At 42.7% G+C, this 17,236-nt stretch overlaps 1 protein-coding gene across 12 annotated transcripts in view; it reads left to right on the top strand.

The window, feature by feature from the left end:
* Positions 1-2,175: 2,175 nt before the first annotated feature.
* Ctnnd1 (catenin delta 1) overlaps positions 2,176-17,236 on the top strand; it is a 49,437-nt gene continuing 34,376 nt past the window's right edge. For 4 of the 12 annotated variants that reach the window (XM_041639698.1, XM_041639700.1, XM_041639694.1 and 1 more), the window contains exon 1: positions 2,177-2,494. The gene's annotated coding sequence lies outside the window, so the exon portion shown is untranslated. Of the gene's footprint in view, positions 2,495-17,236 lie in introns of all 12 variants that reach the window. The other 8 variants (XM_041639701.1, XM_041639697.1, XM_041639695.1 and 5 more) reach the window with 3 other exon arrangements.

The raw sequence follows: 17,236 nt of genomic DNA, 5'->3' as shown, positions 1-17,236 counted from the left end.
CTTTGTAGACCAGGCTGGCCTCAAACTCCCCCACTGAGATCCACCTGCCTCTGCCTTCTGAGTACTGGGATTACAGGTGTGTGCCTCCACCACCAAACAATAGTTTATTCATAATGAGTTTATACTATATGCCAGACAATTTTAGACATTTATGTTACCAGACTTGTCTGTAATCGTGGTACTTTGTAGACTGAAGCAGTAGGATTACTTGAAGTTCAAGGCCACCTTGGGCTATATAGTGAGTTTCAAGCCAGTAGGAACTATATAGCAAGGTCTGGCTAAAAAACCAAAAATGACTTTTATGTGTATTTTTATTCTTCCAACAGATTTGTCTGTGATGAGGGCGATGCGTGCCCATGCAAAGGCTAGAGAAGGATATTCAGGGTTCTGTCGAGCACTCTGTGGTTTATGTCTTTGAGCCTGGAGCTGGGCTGGTAACCAGCAAACTCTAGTGATCTTATTGGCTCTGTCCTACCCATAGGCCTGCATATGACCATGTCTGGCTTTTTACATAGGTGCTGGTATCTGAATTCAGGTTCTCACGTTTAAGCAGCAAGTGAGCTGTTACCCCCTGAGCCATCTCTCCAATGAGAGATAGTTGGTTCCATTTTATTGTTAAGGAAAGATGTTCGGAAATTACATAATTTGGCTAAGGGCACATGGAGGTGCTGGAATACTTACGTAGGAGTAGCTGGAAGACAGCAGTTTGACTGCAGTCTCTTTTTTTGCCCTTGTATTACCATTATAGATTATGGAAGCTTATGAAGATTAATTTTGCAGCAGCCAGTAGGAACACGCACCTATTATCCAGCACTCAGGAAGCAGAGGCAGGGGCATCTCTATGAGTTCAAGGCCAGCGTGTGTACACATAGAATTCCAGAACAGTCACGGCTACATAGTGAGACCCTGTCTAAAAAATAAAAGTAAAAAGTAAATAAGAAATAGCGTCAGCAGGAGGTCTTAGGGGCAGAAGTGCTCGCTGCTAAGCTTCCTGACCTACGTTATCATGATCCCCTAAGGAGAGGATGGATCCCTACAGATTGTCCTCCGACCTGAACATGAGTGCTGTGGTACATGTGTGCCTGTAGATACACACAGATACATTTTAAAACAGAAAGAGAACCCTTTTAATTCATCATCTTGGCTTAATAATTAGTGAATAAATAATACCAGTCTTACCAGGTGGTAATATGCCAGCATTCCCATCACCGAGAAGGTAGAGGGATTTTGAGTTTGAGGTAAGCCAATGGTCCAATGAGACCTTGTCTCAAGCAAAACAAAGCAACCTCCCCACCGAAGAAAAAAAACAAAACAAAACCCAACAACAAACAATACCCCTCCCTAACCTTAAATGAATTCAAAGAAAAATCCTGGTAATGTTTTATTTAGGTCAAATAAAAAAGCCAGGTAGTTTTGAGTTAACAAAGAAATAGCATTCTCTTAATTATTTTAACGATATTTTTTATCTATTCTAAACTCTTTGTTTGTTTGTGGATCCTGCCTGACACCCCGGGCAAAGCCCACATTATTTTGATGGAAAGACAGGTTTTCCCCAACAGCTCCGTGCATTCTGCTTCCTTTTGGTTAGAGCAAAAGAGGCTAACAAGCTGTGAACAAGCCTAAGCATTTATTTTTCCTCATTAGCTTTAATGCAATTAAATCAAAACAATGAAATTGAGAGTTTGCCTCGGATATTTCCTACCATTCCAATCAAACACAGCCCTGTTTCTGGGATTTCTCTTTCCTACCCTCCTGGCTTCCTTTGGGAAAATGCTTTGGGGAAGAAAGCAACAAACCAAACAGCAGCAGGTAAATAAAGTAAGCTCTCTTCTGTTTTCCCACCCTGCTAGGTAGGGAAAGGGAGCAAGACCCTCATCAAAGAGAACTGAGGCTTAGGCGTGCCGCTCTAAAAAGCTTTGTTATTTAGCACCTCCCACCTCCCCGCCGAGCTCTGCAGTAATTCCTCAGAGACTGTATAGTCTCTGCTTTAAATATATATATATATATAATATATATATATATATAAAACTTCCTCGTCTTTCTCTCCTCTTTTTTTTTTCAATTTCCTATAATAAAGTTTCCTATTGGATAAGGTCAGCTCCCTGATTTATGCCTGGCTCCTATTGGAAGCTCACAGGGGCTGACATCACTTAGGAAAGCTAGGGTAGGGCTGCCAGATCGGTTTGTCACCACCCAGGCTTCCTTGCCTCTGGCTGGGTGCAACTTCCATTTTAGGTGTTGGATCTGAGGGAAAGGGAGAGAAAGAGAGAGAGAGAGAGAGAGAAGAGGGGGAGAGAGAGAGAGAAGGGGGGTTGAGCAGAAGGAAGGGAGGGAGAGACAGAGACAGACACGGAGGGAGAGGGAAAGAGGCAGGAAAGATCCTGAAACGAGGAAGAGGAAGCGGTGGCGAACCTCGTTGGATTTTCTTTCTCAGCACACTGCTGAAGCTTTGGGTTTGCTCTTAAAGGATCGGCTTTAGAAGTCCACATCTGAGGTGTGTGCTCTTTTCATTTTTTTTCTTTTCTAAAAATGTGTGTATGACTAGTTGGGGAAAGGCTAACCCAAGTGGAATTTTTGTCTTAATGGTAACTGGGGGGAATTTAAAAAAGGCAAGAGAGCCTGTTAATGCTGATGGTGAATTTCTTATCAATTATGTTTTTCTACTTTTAATAGTTTGGACGTATTTTGGTATTTATATTAAGGCAAAGGTAAATGTACTAGGTGTAATACCGGAAGCTGGTTGGAACCAGAGGTAGAAGTTGTGTAGATTACATTTTTGTATGTATTTTTATTTTATTTTTCTGGGTTAAGCTAACATACTTCTGTTTTCATAACTCAAAAAGTTAGTTTTTGGCATGTTGTGTGTGGGTTGTGAAAGGGATTTGTCCTGGTCGGGAGAGTTGTACAGATGGCTCTTACCATGTTCAACTTCCAGCCCCCTCACCTTCAAATCTGTGGCAGTGGAAAGTTGCAGGGAGCTTTAGAGCTTAAATAGTATTGTTGTTTCCTCCTAAGAGTTTGAACGGCCCGGATGGTTGCAGCTCTGCTGTTCCTGGGTGGATCCCTTACTTCTCCAGGTGTGGTGGGTGGGAGCCTCGCCTGTTTGAAGGAGCCTCTTTGCTTTGCCTTGGAAAACAAGTGGATCTCTGTTAACTGAATTGCCACAGCTTTTTTTTTAAACCTAAAGTTACTTTGGATGGCAGAGATTTGTGAAGGTGTTGTATGTTAAACCTGCAAATATGATAATGGTGCTTTCCAGGGTAAGGAATTGTAATCGTGTTTTCTGTTGGCCGTAGCAAAGCGGCAGAACACCTGAAAGTCTTCAGCCCTTTCGGTTTCTGAGAGGGTCCTAGGTTGTGAAGGGTTGGGCGAAGAGAAACCACTTAATGAAAACGTGAATTTGCAAAACCCACTTGAGAAAGCACAAAGGGAATTTCATTTTTAAGCAACTTGGAAAGGTGCTTTTTAAAGTTGTCTTTTGTTTGTGTGTTTGCTTGGCTAACTTAGCAGTAAGTTAGAGCACTGTTAAAGGCCTGTGACTCTGCTTCACGCTTTAGGATTGGTCTTCTGATTTGCTTGGTTTTGCTTTTTTGCACATACATTCTTGCAAATGTACTGATCCCAGATAATTATATAGCCAACTCATCAGTAGCTGCAAAATAGGGTACTCTTCTTTTAAAATGGGAATCAGTATGGGAATTAGGGCTGGAACAGATATTGCTCTAATTGTAGTAAGATGGGTCTTAATGTATAAGCTGCTCATTACCTTTAAATAGTTATGAATCTTTTATTTTCTGATTTCGTAGTCCCTGCCCCCATTCTTTTTAGACTGGAACACTTCCTTGAGTTTTTTTCTTCTGTGAAGACATTCCTTGCAAGATGATTTTATCCTTGTGAGGTTGTGGCTTCTGGAGGAAACAACTTTTGTTCCTCTTTCCCTTTCCACATCGTCTGGGCGAGGGTTACAGGAAAGAATTTGACGTCTGCGCCTCAGAATAAAGAGAAGTAGTTGGAAAAAAAGAAAAAAGACAACGTGTACAGTCAGTTAGGCTATAGTTCTCATTTCTAGTTTTTTTTCAATTTTCCTTTGAAATTCTTTTTCTTTGGAGGTTTCTTGGTGGGTCTGTGGAAGGTTGGTCTGGTGCTGCCAGAGTGTCGGTTTCTCGCTCAGCCCTTAGGGGGAGGGATGAGCGTCTGAAGGAGGAGTACAAAGGCAGTTTGAAAATCGGTTCTGGATGACTGCTGGTGATCCGGGTCTGGGTCCGGCTCCGAAACTGGGCTTTGTGTAGCTGGGCTGAACAGCGCCGGGGTCCAGGACTATTGTTACAAACTAAGCCGTTGTTTGGCCTGCAGTGAAGTCTAGAGCGTCTTGAGGTGTTAAGATGGAAGATTATTGTCTTTTACTTCACCTCTGTTGGTTCTTTCAGGAATCATAGGAAAGGGTACAGATAAGTAATCTTTTATTTTGCTATTATTACTATTTGCTGTGCTTTTTATATTGATTTTGGGTGAAAATGATGACAGATAAGTATGCATTGTACAGATTTCTCTCCTTGTCTGCTTTTTATATAAATTGCTTAGTGTCTTTGTTAGGTGAGTGAGGTGGTGGTCTGTTTCAGGTGTGTGTGGGCTCATGGCTGGTTAGAGCTCTAGCGCCTTTCTGAGGGCTCTGGTACGGACACGTTCTGTGCTGCTCTAAAATAGAAGGAAAGCTTCCTATAATTACATTCCAGCCTTAGGTTTATTAAATAGTTGGCTTCTTAGGGATGGAGGAGACAGGATTCAGCTAGGATCACTATCTATTGCACTAGCGAAATATTTAGCTCAGTATGATTCCTTTTTCTGTTATGGTAGGTGCTGGTCCCTGTTAGTGCCTCTGGGTTCTCTTGTCCCCAACCCTCTCTCATTGTTTTATTTTATTGTGTGCTATGCGTTTTGCATAGTCTGTCTACCTAATTTTTAATAACAATTTTTTGAAAAGGAATTTGGTATTCAGAAGCTGAGATTTTCTGAATGTCTCACTATCTAAATGGATTATCCTGGTCTGATTGACCACAAAGTCAATGGATTTAACCAGAGATACACTGCCATTACCCGGAGAGAATGGACGTAATAGCTGGAACTAAAATAAAGGAAGCCTTGCTATAGGAGGAGTGCTTTAGTCCTTACCTAAAGAGACGAAATTGGAGTAGTGTGTGTAAAAGACCAGTGTCCTTAGTGCGGGTGGAGCTGGATGTGCTGTGCAGGTACCGTGTGAACTCTGACCAAGCTGGGGCTAGAACTTGGCGGCTCACACAGGCCAGGCAAGGGCCCTGCCCCTGAGCTCATCAACAGACCTCTTATATTCATTAGTTATTTTGAGACAGTTCTGGTTGTTCTTGAACTCTCTGCAGGCTTGACCTTAGAGGCCTGCCCGCCTCTGCCCCAGTGCTGGGACTAAAGGTGCGCACCACCACTGCTGGCAGCTTTATTCATTTTTAACTTCTGGAAATTGGCTTCCACCTTCATTTGCTCATTAGTGAAATTTCCTCTTCCAGAGAACTTTCAGCCCTTTGGATTGAATGATACCACCTTCCAGTGACAGGCTTGTAGGAGGTAGTTCTAATAAATGTATTATCATGTATCTAATAAATACATCAGTCTGTATTAAAGATTATGTCTTTTACTCAGACTGAGCTGCTTGTGAGTGGGTACTGTCTTGTCTCTATCCCCGCATCACCTGTCTCAGTGTCTGCTAACTGAGGTGCTCAGTTAGTCTTCTCTAGTGAAGGAACTTGATGGGACTGAGAAGGCTCCAGGTGAGACTGGGACTAAACAACATGAATTAGATTCCCATGTAATTTTGACATTTTCACTAGCCTGTTAGTTTAGATCTTTTTTTTTATTAATTTACATTTTTTGTTTACATTTATTTCCTTGTGGGAGTTGGGGAGGAACCTGCACCTGTTCCAGCTAAGTTGACAGGTGTGGAAGTCAGGGAGAGAGTCTGGTTTTTCCTACGTGTGGATTCTCGGGATTGAACTCCAGTCCTTACAGTTGGTGGTACATGCCTTTATCCACTGAGACATTTCACCAACCCTATCTTTGGGAATCTCATTTGGCTGATGTTGGCCCAAACTTGAGAACATAGTGAGGTCCCACCTTGTGTTTGTGATTCCTTCTGACCCTTCTGCCTCTTCTTTATGTTGCTGGTACTGTGGACATGTGTCATCACAGCTAGCTTCAGAACAAAGTTTCTGGAAATAATGGAAGATTCTAAGGTTTGGCTTTTCTTGGCAATCAGTCTAAAGAACAGTGTAAGAGGTAAGGTGACTTTTGTAGCTTAGGCATCTGTTGCTGGGGAAAAATGTGGGCATCAGCGAGGACCTGATCAGTCCTGCTTGGATCACTGGTTTTTATACCACTACTAACAAAAACACGAAGAGCTTGGGATGATAATTCTAGACATGAGTGCTTCAAAGAAAATGTGTTTGGCAACATTTTCTCCTTCCTCCAGATCTCACTTTGAGACGAGGACTCCAGTCCTGATCTGTCTCTTCCTCCCAAGTGCTGGAATTATAGGAGTAATCTACCACACCTGGCCTGATACCAATTGTTTTTGTTTGTTAGTTTTTTTTTTTTTTTTTTTTTGAGATAGGATTTCTTGTAGTTTAGGTGCCTGTCCTGGCCTTGAACTCAGAGACCCACTTGCCTCTGCCTCTGGGATTAAAGGCCTTAAAGGTGTGTGCTGGCACCGCCCGGCTACGTGTTCTTTTTTGTTGTAGGTTGAGTGTGTGTGTGTGCACAGGATAACACGCAATGGTAGTGTTCTCCTGCCTCAGTGTCACTTTGTGTTGGGGTCACACTTGGCAGCCATTGTTAGTATTATGATTACTATTATTAATCACCCTTTCAGCCATGGAACTATATTAGAATTTAAACTGAAATTCTGGAAATTGGAGAGATGGCTCAGTGGTAAGAGCATTTGTTGTTCTTTCAAAGACTGAGTTGGATTCCCAACGCCCAAGAGAAGCAGTTGTCAATCAACTGCCTGTAACTCTAGTTATGGAAACCATCTTGTGGCTTCTGTGAGCACTTGCGAAGTTGTGACATATACCCACATAGATGCACACACCTAAGTAAAGGTAAAGACATCTTTACGTATAATTCAGGGTTGTAGTAAGAGGAAACTTAGTATGAATGAGCCATAGGTAATCAGGATATGGAAAAACTACAAATATTCCTTTGTATTTTCTCAGAAAAGGGATTAAAATAAGGGTTTATAAAAACAAAAATTAAATATCTTTTGGGGGCTAGAGAGATAGCTTAACAATTAGTAGCACTGACTGATCTTCTAGAGAACCCAGGTTCCATTCCCAGTATCCGTATGGTGGCTCATAACCTTCTGTAGCTCCAGTTTCAGAGGAGTGTGAGACCTTCTTTTGACCTCTGTGGGCACTAGGCATACATAGTCTACATACATACATTGAGGCAAAACACCCATACACGTAAGATAAAAATAAAAAATCCAAGCTACATGAAGTTGAAATAGGAATTGATTGGCCTCCAAGATTGCCAATAGAGGAGCATGGATGAAGGGAGAACACTGTCCTGCTTGGGTTTTAAAAGGGGAAAATTAAAGTAGGAGTGTTTTGTATTTAGTTGTGTAATTATTTTTAATCATTTTTTTTGAGACAGAGTCTCAAGTAGCCCAGTCTGGCCTTGACCTTGCTTAAGACTTGTGCACGCTGGGCAAGTACTCTGTCAGCTGAGCTACATCCCTAGTCTTTTTTCTTTTCTATTCTTTATTTCTTTATTCCTTTATTTTTTTTTCCTTTGATAGGGTCTCTCTGGTTTGGAGCTGTCCTAGAACTTGCTATATAGGCCAGGCAGGCCCCAAACTCAGAGAGGTCCTCTTGTCTCTGCCTTTGTGTTGGGATTAGTGACAAGTACCACTACCACCGCATCCTACACCTAGACCACATCTAGTCTTAAAAGAGTTTTTCTTCAAGTATTCTGTGATGACCAGTGGTAGGTAATCTGGTTAATGTTTTCATAAGTCTCATACAATGGGGAAAGTGGTGTTTAAAGTTTTTATTTTAAATATGCAGAATTTTTCCTGGGTAGTGGTGGTGGCGCACGCCTTTAATCCCAGCTCTCGGGAGGCAGAGACAGGCAGACATCTGAGTTCGAGGCCAGCCTGGTCTACAGAGCCAGTTCAGGACAGCCAGGACTGCATAGAAAAATCCTGTCAGGGGAGGGGTGGGAGGAGACATTTTATTTTGTAGTAGGCAGCAACTTTGGAGAGTTGTGGGGTTTGTCTCTTCCTAAGGAAGGTGTTGATGGGGAGACAAAACAGGTAGCACTGCTTGAATGTTTTTATAATTTCATCAAAGACTTTAGAAAAAAACAAGTTACTCCCTTCTTTGTGTCTGGCAAAAACAGAACTTTGTGTAAATGTAATTTAATAGGAGTGGACTGAGACAGCTTGGGTTTATTATCATCAACTCTTGAACCAGATTTCCGTTTGAAGCCGCCCTCAGATTTGCTAAGAGCCTCCTCTCTGCCTCCTCAGTTTCTTGGTATGTACTACCATACCTCTCTTTTTCTTTTTACATGCCATTTTGAGCCAGATTCTTCACCTCAAGCCTTCCAGCCAGAAGTTGCTAAGCTACTGTCAGGTTATAAATGCTTGTACAGAAATGAAGGCAGGGTTTTGCTATCTTTTTTACTGAAGTGAGCTCCCTCTTGGGAAACATCCCACTTGCAGCCCGTATTTATGGACATTTGAAAAACTATACCATGTAGAAATTTTGATTTCATGAGTGCTTCTTGTGGAAAGTTGGCTTTTTCCTGAGGAAAAGTCTGGCTGGGCTTGGGATGTATGCATGTCTTAGACAAAGCCCTGTTTGGAAGGAAACTTGTAAGTTTTCTTCTCTCCACCGAAGCCCTCACTTTCAGAGACAGTGCCTTGCTGTGTAGCTTCTTCTATCATGTAACCCATGCAACCAGGGTTCTGATAGTGTTTATTTGGTACTCTTTAGCCTCTGTGATGGCTAGTTACCCAAATTCCTCGACTTCTGGTCTATATTCTTTACCGTTTCTCCTGGTTCTTCCCCTGGTGTTCGCTTTCAGGTTCTCTGCACCATATTCCTAAGCTAATGGTCTTCTCAAGATTTTGATTTTTGTCCTTAGTTAGTTGTATTGGTGCGAAAGACAAGTGTAGAATACTGCTTCTGGTTTACTTGCCTTAGATTGACATGAAGGTACCATCTAGGGAGTCAACTAGTACCTGTCACTGCTGTCCCCCAGGTTTCTCTGTGTAGCCCTGTCTGTCCTGGAACTCTGTAGACCAGGCTGTCCTCGGATGTAGACAAGGCTGTCCTCGGACCCAAAGAGATCTATCTACTTCTGCCTCCCTAATTCTGGGACTAAAGGATTGGACACCACTCCCAGGTCCTTAGTTAGTTTTTATGCTTGACATTTTTTTTTTTTGGATCTCATCTGTCTAATTAATTAATTACCCATTCTAGCCTAGCCAATAGTAGAGCAAAAGAAGTGTGCTTTCCCCCGAATAAATGGCCATGTTTGTATGTGTGACCAATGTTGTTCTGTATTGGAGTGGAGAAGCATGTTTCTTACTGTAGAATGAAAAGGTACTTGTTTGAAGAAGCTTATATTTTAAGAGACCAAAATTTATTCTAATGTCTGAGGACATAGACATTGTTACAGAAAGTAGGTCGACTTTTCAGTACCTTTATCAAAGCAGCTGCAGTTCCCATCTCATGGCAATGAAGTCAGTCTGTTGAATGAAGTTGCTGTATATTCAGTCCACTTTCAAATAGAGGAGTCTATTTTAAAAGGGAAATTGATGCCAATCTGATTTCTTTCCTGCTTCTTTGTTGGGATGGGGGAACTGTAACCCTCTGCTGGTCCCTCCATGGCTGGCTTTGCAAACTAGGACACAGCTGGACCCTAGAGTGTTCACCCTGCTGCAGGGTGGCCAAGGAGCAGGCATGGCTGTAGGTGTGTAGAAGCCCCCAAATCAGACATACCTGAGGATCACAGTTAGAAAAAATGTAGAGAACCTGGTATGCCACGTGCCACTAATCCTAGTATTTGGGCAGCTGAACAGGAAGATCTGGAGAGTGAGGCCAGCCTGTGCTACATAGTGGACCTTGCTAAAAAATATGGATAAATAGAACTGGCTAGATGGCTGCCAAACTCGATGACTTCTGCATGTGTGCCTCATGGCATAGGTTCCACACACATACATGCATATACAAAATAATAATAATAATAAAAAGACCTAGTCAGGTGGTGCATGCTAGTTCAAGACTAGCCTGAACACATGAGAAGTAGAGGGCTCAGGAATGAAGTTTTCCTTGGGTAGATAGTGAGTTTGAGGTTAGCATGGGGAACTTGAGACCCTGTCTCAAAAGGAACACAAATGCAACCAACTAAACAAAAAAATATTAAAATAAAAACAAAATCAAGCTAACTTATTTTCTAAAGTTTACCTGTAGTCCTTGAACATGGCAGGTGTGCACTTAAGGCTAATGTAGGAGAGGAGGTGGGAACTAGCTAGGCTAAATATCAGCATTCTTTCCTTTTTTTTTTTTCTTCACCACTATACTAACGAGGAGCATTCTTTCCTAAAAGCAAATCAGAAAAGGCAAAATAGAACAGAAGAGAAAGAAAGAAAGACAGACAGACAGACAACAAACCTAGGGCTGAGGAGGTAGCTCAGTGGTAGAACATTTATCTGGTATAAACAAATCCCTGGGTTTGATCCCTAGCACACACAAAAATCTGCTGTATGTCATGTTCTAGTGTATAATAATAATGTTATTATTATATACCAGATATACTTAATAAGTAATGAGCATATAAGTACATATGTTACAATCTGTTGGAAAAGTATAGTACGTTGTGTGTGTGTGTGTGTTGCTACCATCTATCCATCTGTCCGTCCGTTCATCCGTCAGTCTATTTATTTGAGACAGAGTTTCATGGATCCTAGGCTGGCCCAATGAACTCCCTCCTGATCCTTTTGCCTCCACTTCTCAAATGCCTAGGATTATGTTTTACAAGACTAGAGACCAAAATGAGTGGTCATATAGGTGAGAGGAATAGAAAGGGCACATTGCCTAGACTGGTTGTTACCCCGGTCAGAAGAGATGGTGGGGGTGAGTATGAGACCTGTCTGGGCTGGTGTGTACTGGCACAGGATCCTGTTTGGCACTATCACGTACAAAGGGAAATTACCTTTAGGTCCTAGAGACAACAGCTGTGACTAGTGTTTCCCTACTAACTTGAGGCAGCAGCAGGCCCAGCCTTTTTCTCCCAGTGAGAGTGATTTTCATAATAGCGATTTGTATAGGTTGATGATCCTTGTCTCGGAGAACTATAATACTAGTGCTGTTAGTTAGAATAAGTTTGTATGTATTTGTAAAGATATTTTTTTTTCTTATCTACATAGTAGCCTAGGAAAAGGAGAAATTTAGCAAACATCTGCTACAGTTTCCTTTTGTCCACATTTGTTGGTTTTGCTTAGGTGTGTTAGACTTCACCTGCTGCTGCTTCTTATGCTCAGAGACAAGATCTTTCTACATAGCCCTGGAACTCACTGTGTAGACCAAGCTGGCCTGAAAACTAACCGAGATCTGCCTGTCTCTGTCAGGATTTAAGTTTGGGCTACCAAGCCTGGTTAGAAGTTCCTCCCTTCTTTAATGTTGGATTTGATGGTTTCTGGAATCCCCTCCCTAAGACTGGGGATCACAGTCACTTTATACCCATCCATATTTTTATCTTGCATATCAGAGTTGATAATCCTTGTTAAGTAATCATAGGACTCAATTTTCTCTTTCCAGATATGTAAATTTAATTTATTACGGATTATCAAAGCATATTCTGAACTACTCAGCTTGTTGATTTTGATGGGACTGAAAAAGAATAACCAACTATTTGGTGATTTGGTGTTTTTTTGGCAACTCTTATAGGAAAGTTAGATAATACCCAATCACCAGACACCCTGTGTCTTGAATCACCCATACTTATTTTCCCTCTCACGATTTCTGACTTAGCAAATCTGTTATTTAGTTAAAGACATCTCTCCCCCTCCCCTGTGTGTATGTGGCTGTTCAAGATGACAGCATAGTTCAGGTTAGTCTTGGACTTTGAACAGTTTTCCTGCTTGAGCCTCCCCAGGCTGGCTACTACACCCATCTTTCCCTTTCCTTTTGTTAGAGGCTTTGGTCCTGGTTCTTGCCGTGGTTACTCCTTCTTCTTCCCTCTATTTGTAATTATCTGGTTGTCCTCCTGTTACTGAATACCATCTTTGAGGGATGACCAAGGACTGCCTCCCAATTCCCATCTCCTACCTGTATCATTTTAGGTGGGCAGTACTCCAGGTAATCACAGATTTCTGCAAGATTTTCAGGTTGCTTTAAGTAACTGGTTGATTCTTATTTCTCCAGAGTGTGTAGATGGTGAAGGTTTATAATTGTCATGACTATCATGTAATGCTGTTCATGTTTTTTAACCAAGTCTTCACTTCAAGTATCTCATAGGAATACTTTTCTCCATAGCTCTTAAGGACATTTTGCTACTTTTTAAAAAATTTTTATTTATTTATTTTTATCTCAAACCAGAAGTTAAAGTGACTTGGCTTGGAAAAATGTCAGCAGTAGTGCTCGATGTCTGCGTTTCTGTTGTCAAGTAGACTGGGAATATCTAGGGGTCACCAATGCTTAAAAGATTTAGGACTTGGCCTTTTTGCAGTAGAATATGGAACCAGTCTTTGAGAATTTGTATAGATTTGTTTGCAGGAAATGAAAACATTGAAAATATTCTGTCTGCAGTGTAAATAGGCATGTCCCCAGGGAGCAGCTCAGAGGTCTACAGACGGCTTGGCCTCTAAGTAAAATAGCATGTCTGTAATCCCAGCAATCCGACAGCATACTGTGAGACTTTGACTTAAGTTCTTGCTTTCACAGAGCTTCTAGGCCAATCCAAGATGCCTAGTGGGCAGCAAAGCAGACCCAAGTGTATTTTCTAACTTCTGCCCCTTCATCAAAGGAATGTTGTGGTTAGATTGGCAGGAACAGGCCACATGGTTTTCTACAGCTGTGAGAATCACTGTGTAGCCTTTTTGAACATGTTAATTTCCAAATGATTGTGGCCTCCAGGTTGAAGTCTCAGGTGGATGGATATTTAGTTGGCATGAGGAGACTACTAAGAGTAGGAGCTGGTTAATTCGAGCTTATCGATGTTATTTATTTGTGTTACCCAATATTGTTTTGGGATTGCATGTTAATGCTGATTTGAAGGTTATGCCAATATGTGGTATGGAGAACTCAAGTTGCCCGTTAAAGGAAACTTAGAGCATGGCTCCGTTCCCCCTCCCATTGCAATTTTGAAATTGTGGAACAAATGCAAGAGAGGATGTTAGCATTGAAACCCCAGCTGTACAGTTTGTTTAAAACTCACAGGAAGGGCTAATTTACTTCCTGTCTGAAAGGGAAATGCTGGCTTCCTTAACTTCCTTCTCGGCCAACTCTGGCCAACTTGGAATATGGGTGGGGGGGAGGGGAGGAGCTTGGTCATGTAGTCTTTTTTTCCTCTTTTTCTTCTTCTGTGTTGCAGATTGGTTTAGCACTTCATACATGCTAGGCAACTGTTCCACTGGGAGTTACATCCATTCAGGACGTGCTATTGGTCTCACCTGTTACCCAAGCCTTAAGAAATAGTTACTATAATGTTTATGTTGAGTTGTGTGTTCCCCTTTGCCTCTGTGCTTTTTTTTTGGTAGGGGAGGGGGAAGCCTGTACTGAAGTTGTTTCTGCTGTTCAGGAAACCTTCCCACCCCTCAGACATTATTTTACATCCAGCCTGTTTATATGCACTCCCCTGTGTTCTCTGACCAAGGAGTTTTGGGGAAAACTTAACTCATTGGACACTGAAAGGCAGATTGTAGAGAGAACTGGAAAGAGGGAGTGGATGACAAAAGTTCCTTATTTTTAAGTTGAGCCAAGCAAGAATTCCAAGTGGAGCCAGTTGGCACTCTTCCTGCTATTTTAGTCCAGGCTCCTCCTTCCTACTGACCAGTCAATTGTATTCTGTTTGATGTGAGCTCGAGGAGGGGGAGGAAAAGTAGTGGGAACAGCTGGTGCCTTCATCAAACCCTCTCTGGAGTAAGGAGTGTCCGGGAGCTGGAGCTGGGTAGTGGAGCGGCATATCTTCCTAGGCACCCTTCACTCTGTGGGATGCCAACTGTTTGGAATCAGCCTGACTCTTATTTATTTATTTATTTATTATGTATACAATATTCTGTCTGTACGTATGTCTGCAGGCCAGAAGAGGGCACCAGACCTCATTCCAGATGGTTGTGAACCACCATGTGGTTGCCGGGAATTGAACTCAGGACCTTTGGAAGAGCAGGCAATGCTCTTAACCACTGAGCCATCTCTCCAGCCCCCTCTAGCCTGACTCTTATGAGACACATTCTATCTCCCCTTCCTCTGCCTTCCCAATGCTACGAGGAAGTCTCATCACATCGTCCAGGCTAACTTGGACTTAGAGCATTCGTCCTGCCTCCATGTCCCAGCGCTGGGCTTATGGATGTGAGCCTCCATTTCCAGCTTTGGAGCTTGATGCAGGAAGCTAGATAGCAAACAGATTCATCCTTCACCTAAGGTCCTGAGCCTTACAGGGATGTTCTTGTTAACTCGACCTTTAGTTGAGTTTTCCAAATATGTCTGAAAGAGCCAGAGATAGTTCAACCCTGGATCTCTAGTGAAGTTAAGTTAAATTGTAGTTGATGGACTGTACTTCGCTGGCTCACACTCCAGGGTGATGGCAACCCTGAGTCAACACTGCTTCCCTAGTTCACCTGTTTAGTCTGACGCAGACCTGCCCGACACCTTCTTAGAGCAGCAACACCATGAATAAGGGGTGTTTAGTGCTGTCGTGGGGGATGTCTTTTACAACTAGTTTTTTTCTTGCTTTATTTCAGAAAACTTCCTTAGATGCTTTTAAGAATTCATTTTGTAGGTCTATCTCCTAGTATTTGATAGACTCTCATTTATTTGGTTTGGGCCATGAACAAGGGAACACTGTGGCTTATTTTCAAAATTCTTGAGAAAAAGAGAATGAACTTTGGGGCTAGGTAAAACATTGGACACTTTTGTTTGTGTGCGTCAGTGGGATTTGTAATGGCTAGGTCCTGCTGCTCTCCAACAGAATTGCTAAGTACTGCTTTCTGTCGACTAGAATAGCTGGCTTGTGTATGTATGCTCTTGCCAGGCCTTTCATCTGACTGTGTCAGGTCCAGATAAGGACGAAATTCCTCAAACTTGTGCCCCTTTGCTGTAGAGATCGTTTAGCCAGAGATTCAGGAGTTAGCCGATAGAGTTTCCAGCAGGTTTTGGGAGGGTGGCTAGGAGAAGGAAGGAGAGAAAAGATGAGAGAGATGGCATTTTACTAGTTCTTGGCGTGGAATGTTCTTCCGGTTAGAAGTATCTGCTGAGCTTGGCTGTTTATGCACAGTGAACAGAACCTTGGGCAAAGGGTGCTATTTCTTTGGATCTCAGGAATCTCTGATTGATGGAACTTGACCTCTGTCTAAAGTTTGCTTCTGGAGTTAGGATTACTTCCAATGGGCTGTACAGGATAATAAAAAATGTATAGTTTAGCCCATTCTCGGAGCCAGCCAGTGCCTTCTTTTCTGACTAGGCTGTAAGAAAAGCTGAGGTTGCTGTCTCAACCTCTTTGCTGCCTGGGCTACAGTGCAATTCCTAGTGGCCCTCCTCTTGTTCTCTTGGGAAGTCGGGAACTTTGCCCTCAGAACTTGATAAACTGCCTTTCTGCAGGGTGGAGTCTGCTGCCTTTGTTTGTTCTCTGTGGAGCTGGCTTTAGGAATTAATTCCACATGTAGAGAAATTTGAAAGTTTTGAAAGCAACGAAAATGGGCGATAAAGAATGTGACAGGGGACCCAGTCTCCTGTTCGTGATCAGCTTGTCACTGGTGGTGCTTTCTGGGGCTGCGCCACTTGCGGTTGTGCCTACTGGAAGAGCAGCTCCAGCTTTCTGCACCCCACTTCGGGGTCTCCACAGGGAGACAACAGCCAGGTGGTTTTTAAAATCCTTTCCTGCCCCCAGACTCTTACTTAGGTCTTTGCACATAGTGTCTTTCTGCTGATTCTTTAAGGCCTGAGCTTTGTCCTGTAGTGTTGGCTTGAGGCTAAGAGGAGGGTTGTTTTCCTGAACATGATAAGGAACTGAGCAGGGCAAAGCAGGAGCTCTAGCTGGTGATTGGTAGACAGGATGCCCTGGAATGTGGTTGGCCTGCAGCCCAGAATCCAGCACTTTGTATTTGTTTGTTTCTGGGAGACTGTGGTCTGGTGCTCCTGTGACAGGAAGTGAGAAAAGCTGGGAGTGGGGGACAGAGAGGGTGATGTCTTTGTCCCTGGAGAGCAGCTCTGCCACAGAGCCCTGCTGAGAAGAGAGCAGCCTTTGTGTGTCTAATGGGTCTCAGGGCATCTAGCTACTCTGAGGGATTAGAGAGTATGAGATCTGACTGTCGCCTTTTACATCTTAGCACTTGAGTTATATAAATGGCCTTGATCTCTTAGCATTGAGGAGCTTACTGAGTTTGTGTGTGCTTATTTATGAATCTTTAGGATTTAATTATGAATGGAATTCTAGAAGGGCATCGATGTTAGATAACGTTGATGTACTATGCATGTATGTTGCTGAAACCTTGTTGGGTCCGAAAGGGACAAAGAGACTGGTAATGCTGGAAACCTTCAGTTAGACACTTGCTACCTACACACAGGTACCCGCCCATTCGGTTTCAGCGTCACCCATAACTGGGAGGGTCGGTGGTTTCCTGGGATTGTAGTACCTGCGACATTTTGTCCTCCTCGGCTCCTTTCTTCCTTGTTTTGTTTTCCTGCTTTTTATTACAGCTGGAAAACAGGCATCTTTTCTCATTTTGTGGATTGGGTGGCTGAGTCCTCAACTTCTTGCTAAACTGGCTAGCCCCTGAGCACACACACACAGATCCGCCTTTGATTGCCCAGGAGGACAGCTGCCCTACAGGCAGATTGCTAACATACCGCTGGAACAATCCCTCCCCTCTGTTCTGATGCTGGCCAACACAGTCTTCCCTGCTTCTAATTCCTTCTCTCCTCCACCCCAACCCTGATCTTTGCTTTTTGACTTATATGTCACATTAAAAATGAAAATATTTTAG

This window comes from Microtus oregoni, unplaced genomic scaffold (genome assembly GCF_018167655.1).
Source record: "Microtus oregoni isolate MIOR12 unplaced genomic scaffold, Mior012 000060F_ref0000265, whole genome shotgun sequence".
NCBI lineage: Eukaryota > Metazoa > Chordata > Mammalia > Rodentia > Cricetidae > Microtus > Microtus oregoni.
The sequence above is the reverse complement of the archived record's forward strand: the minus strand, read 5'-3'. Positions and strand labels throughout refer to the sequence as shown.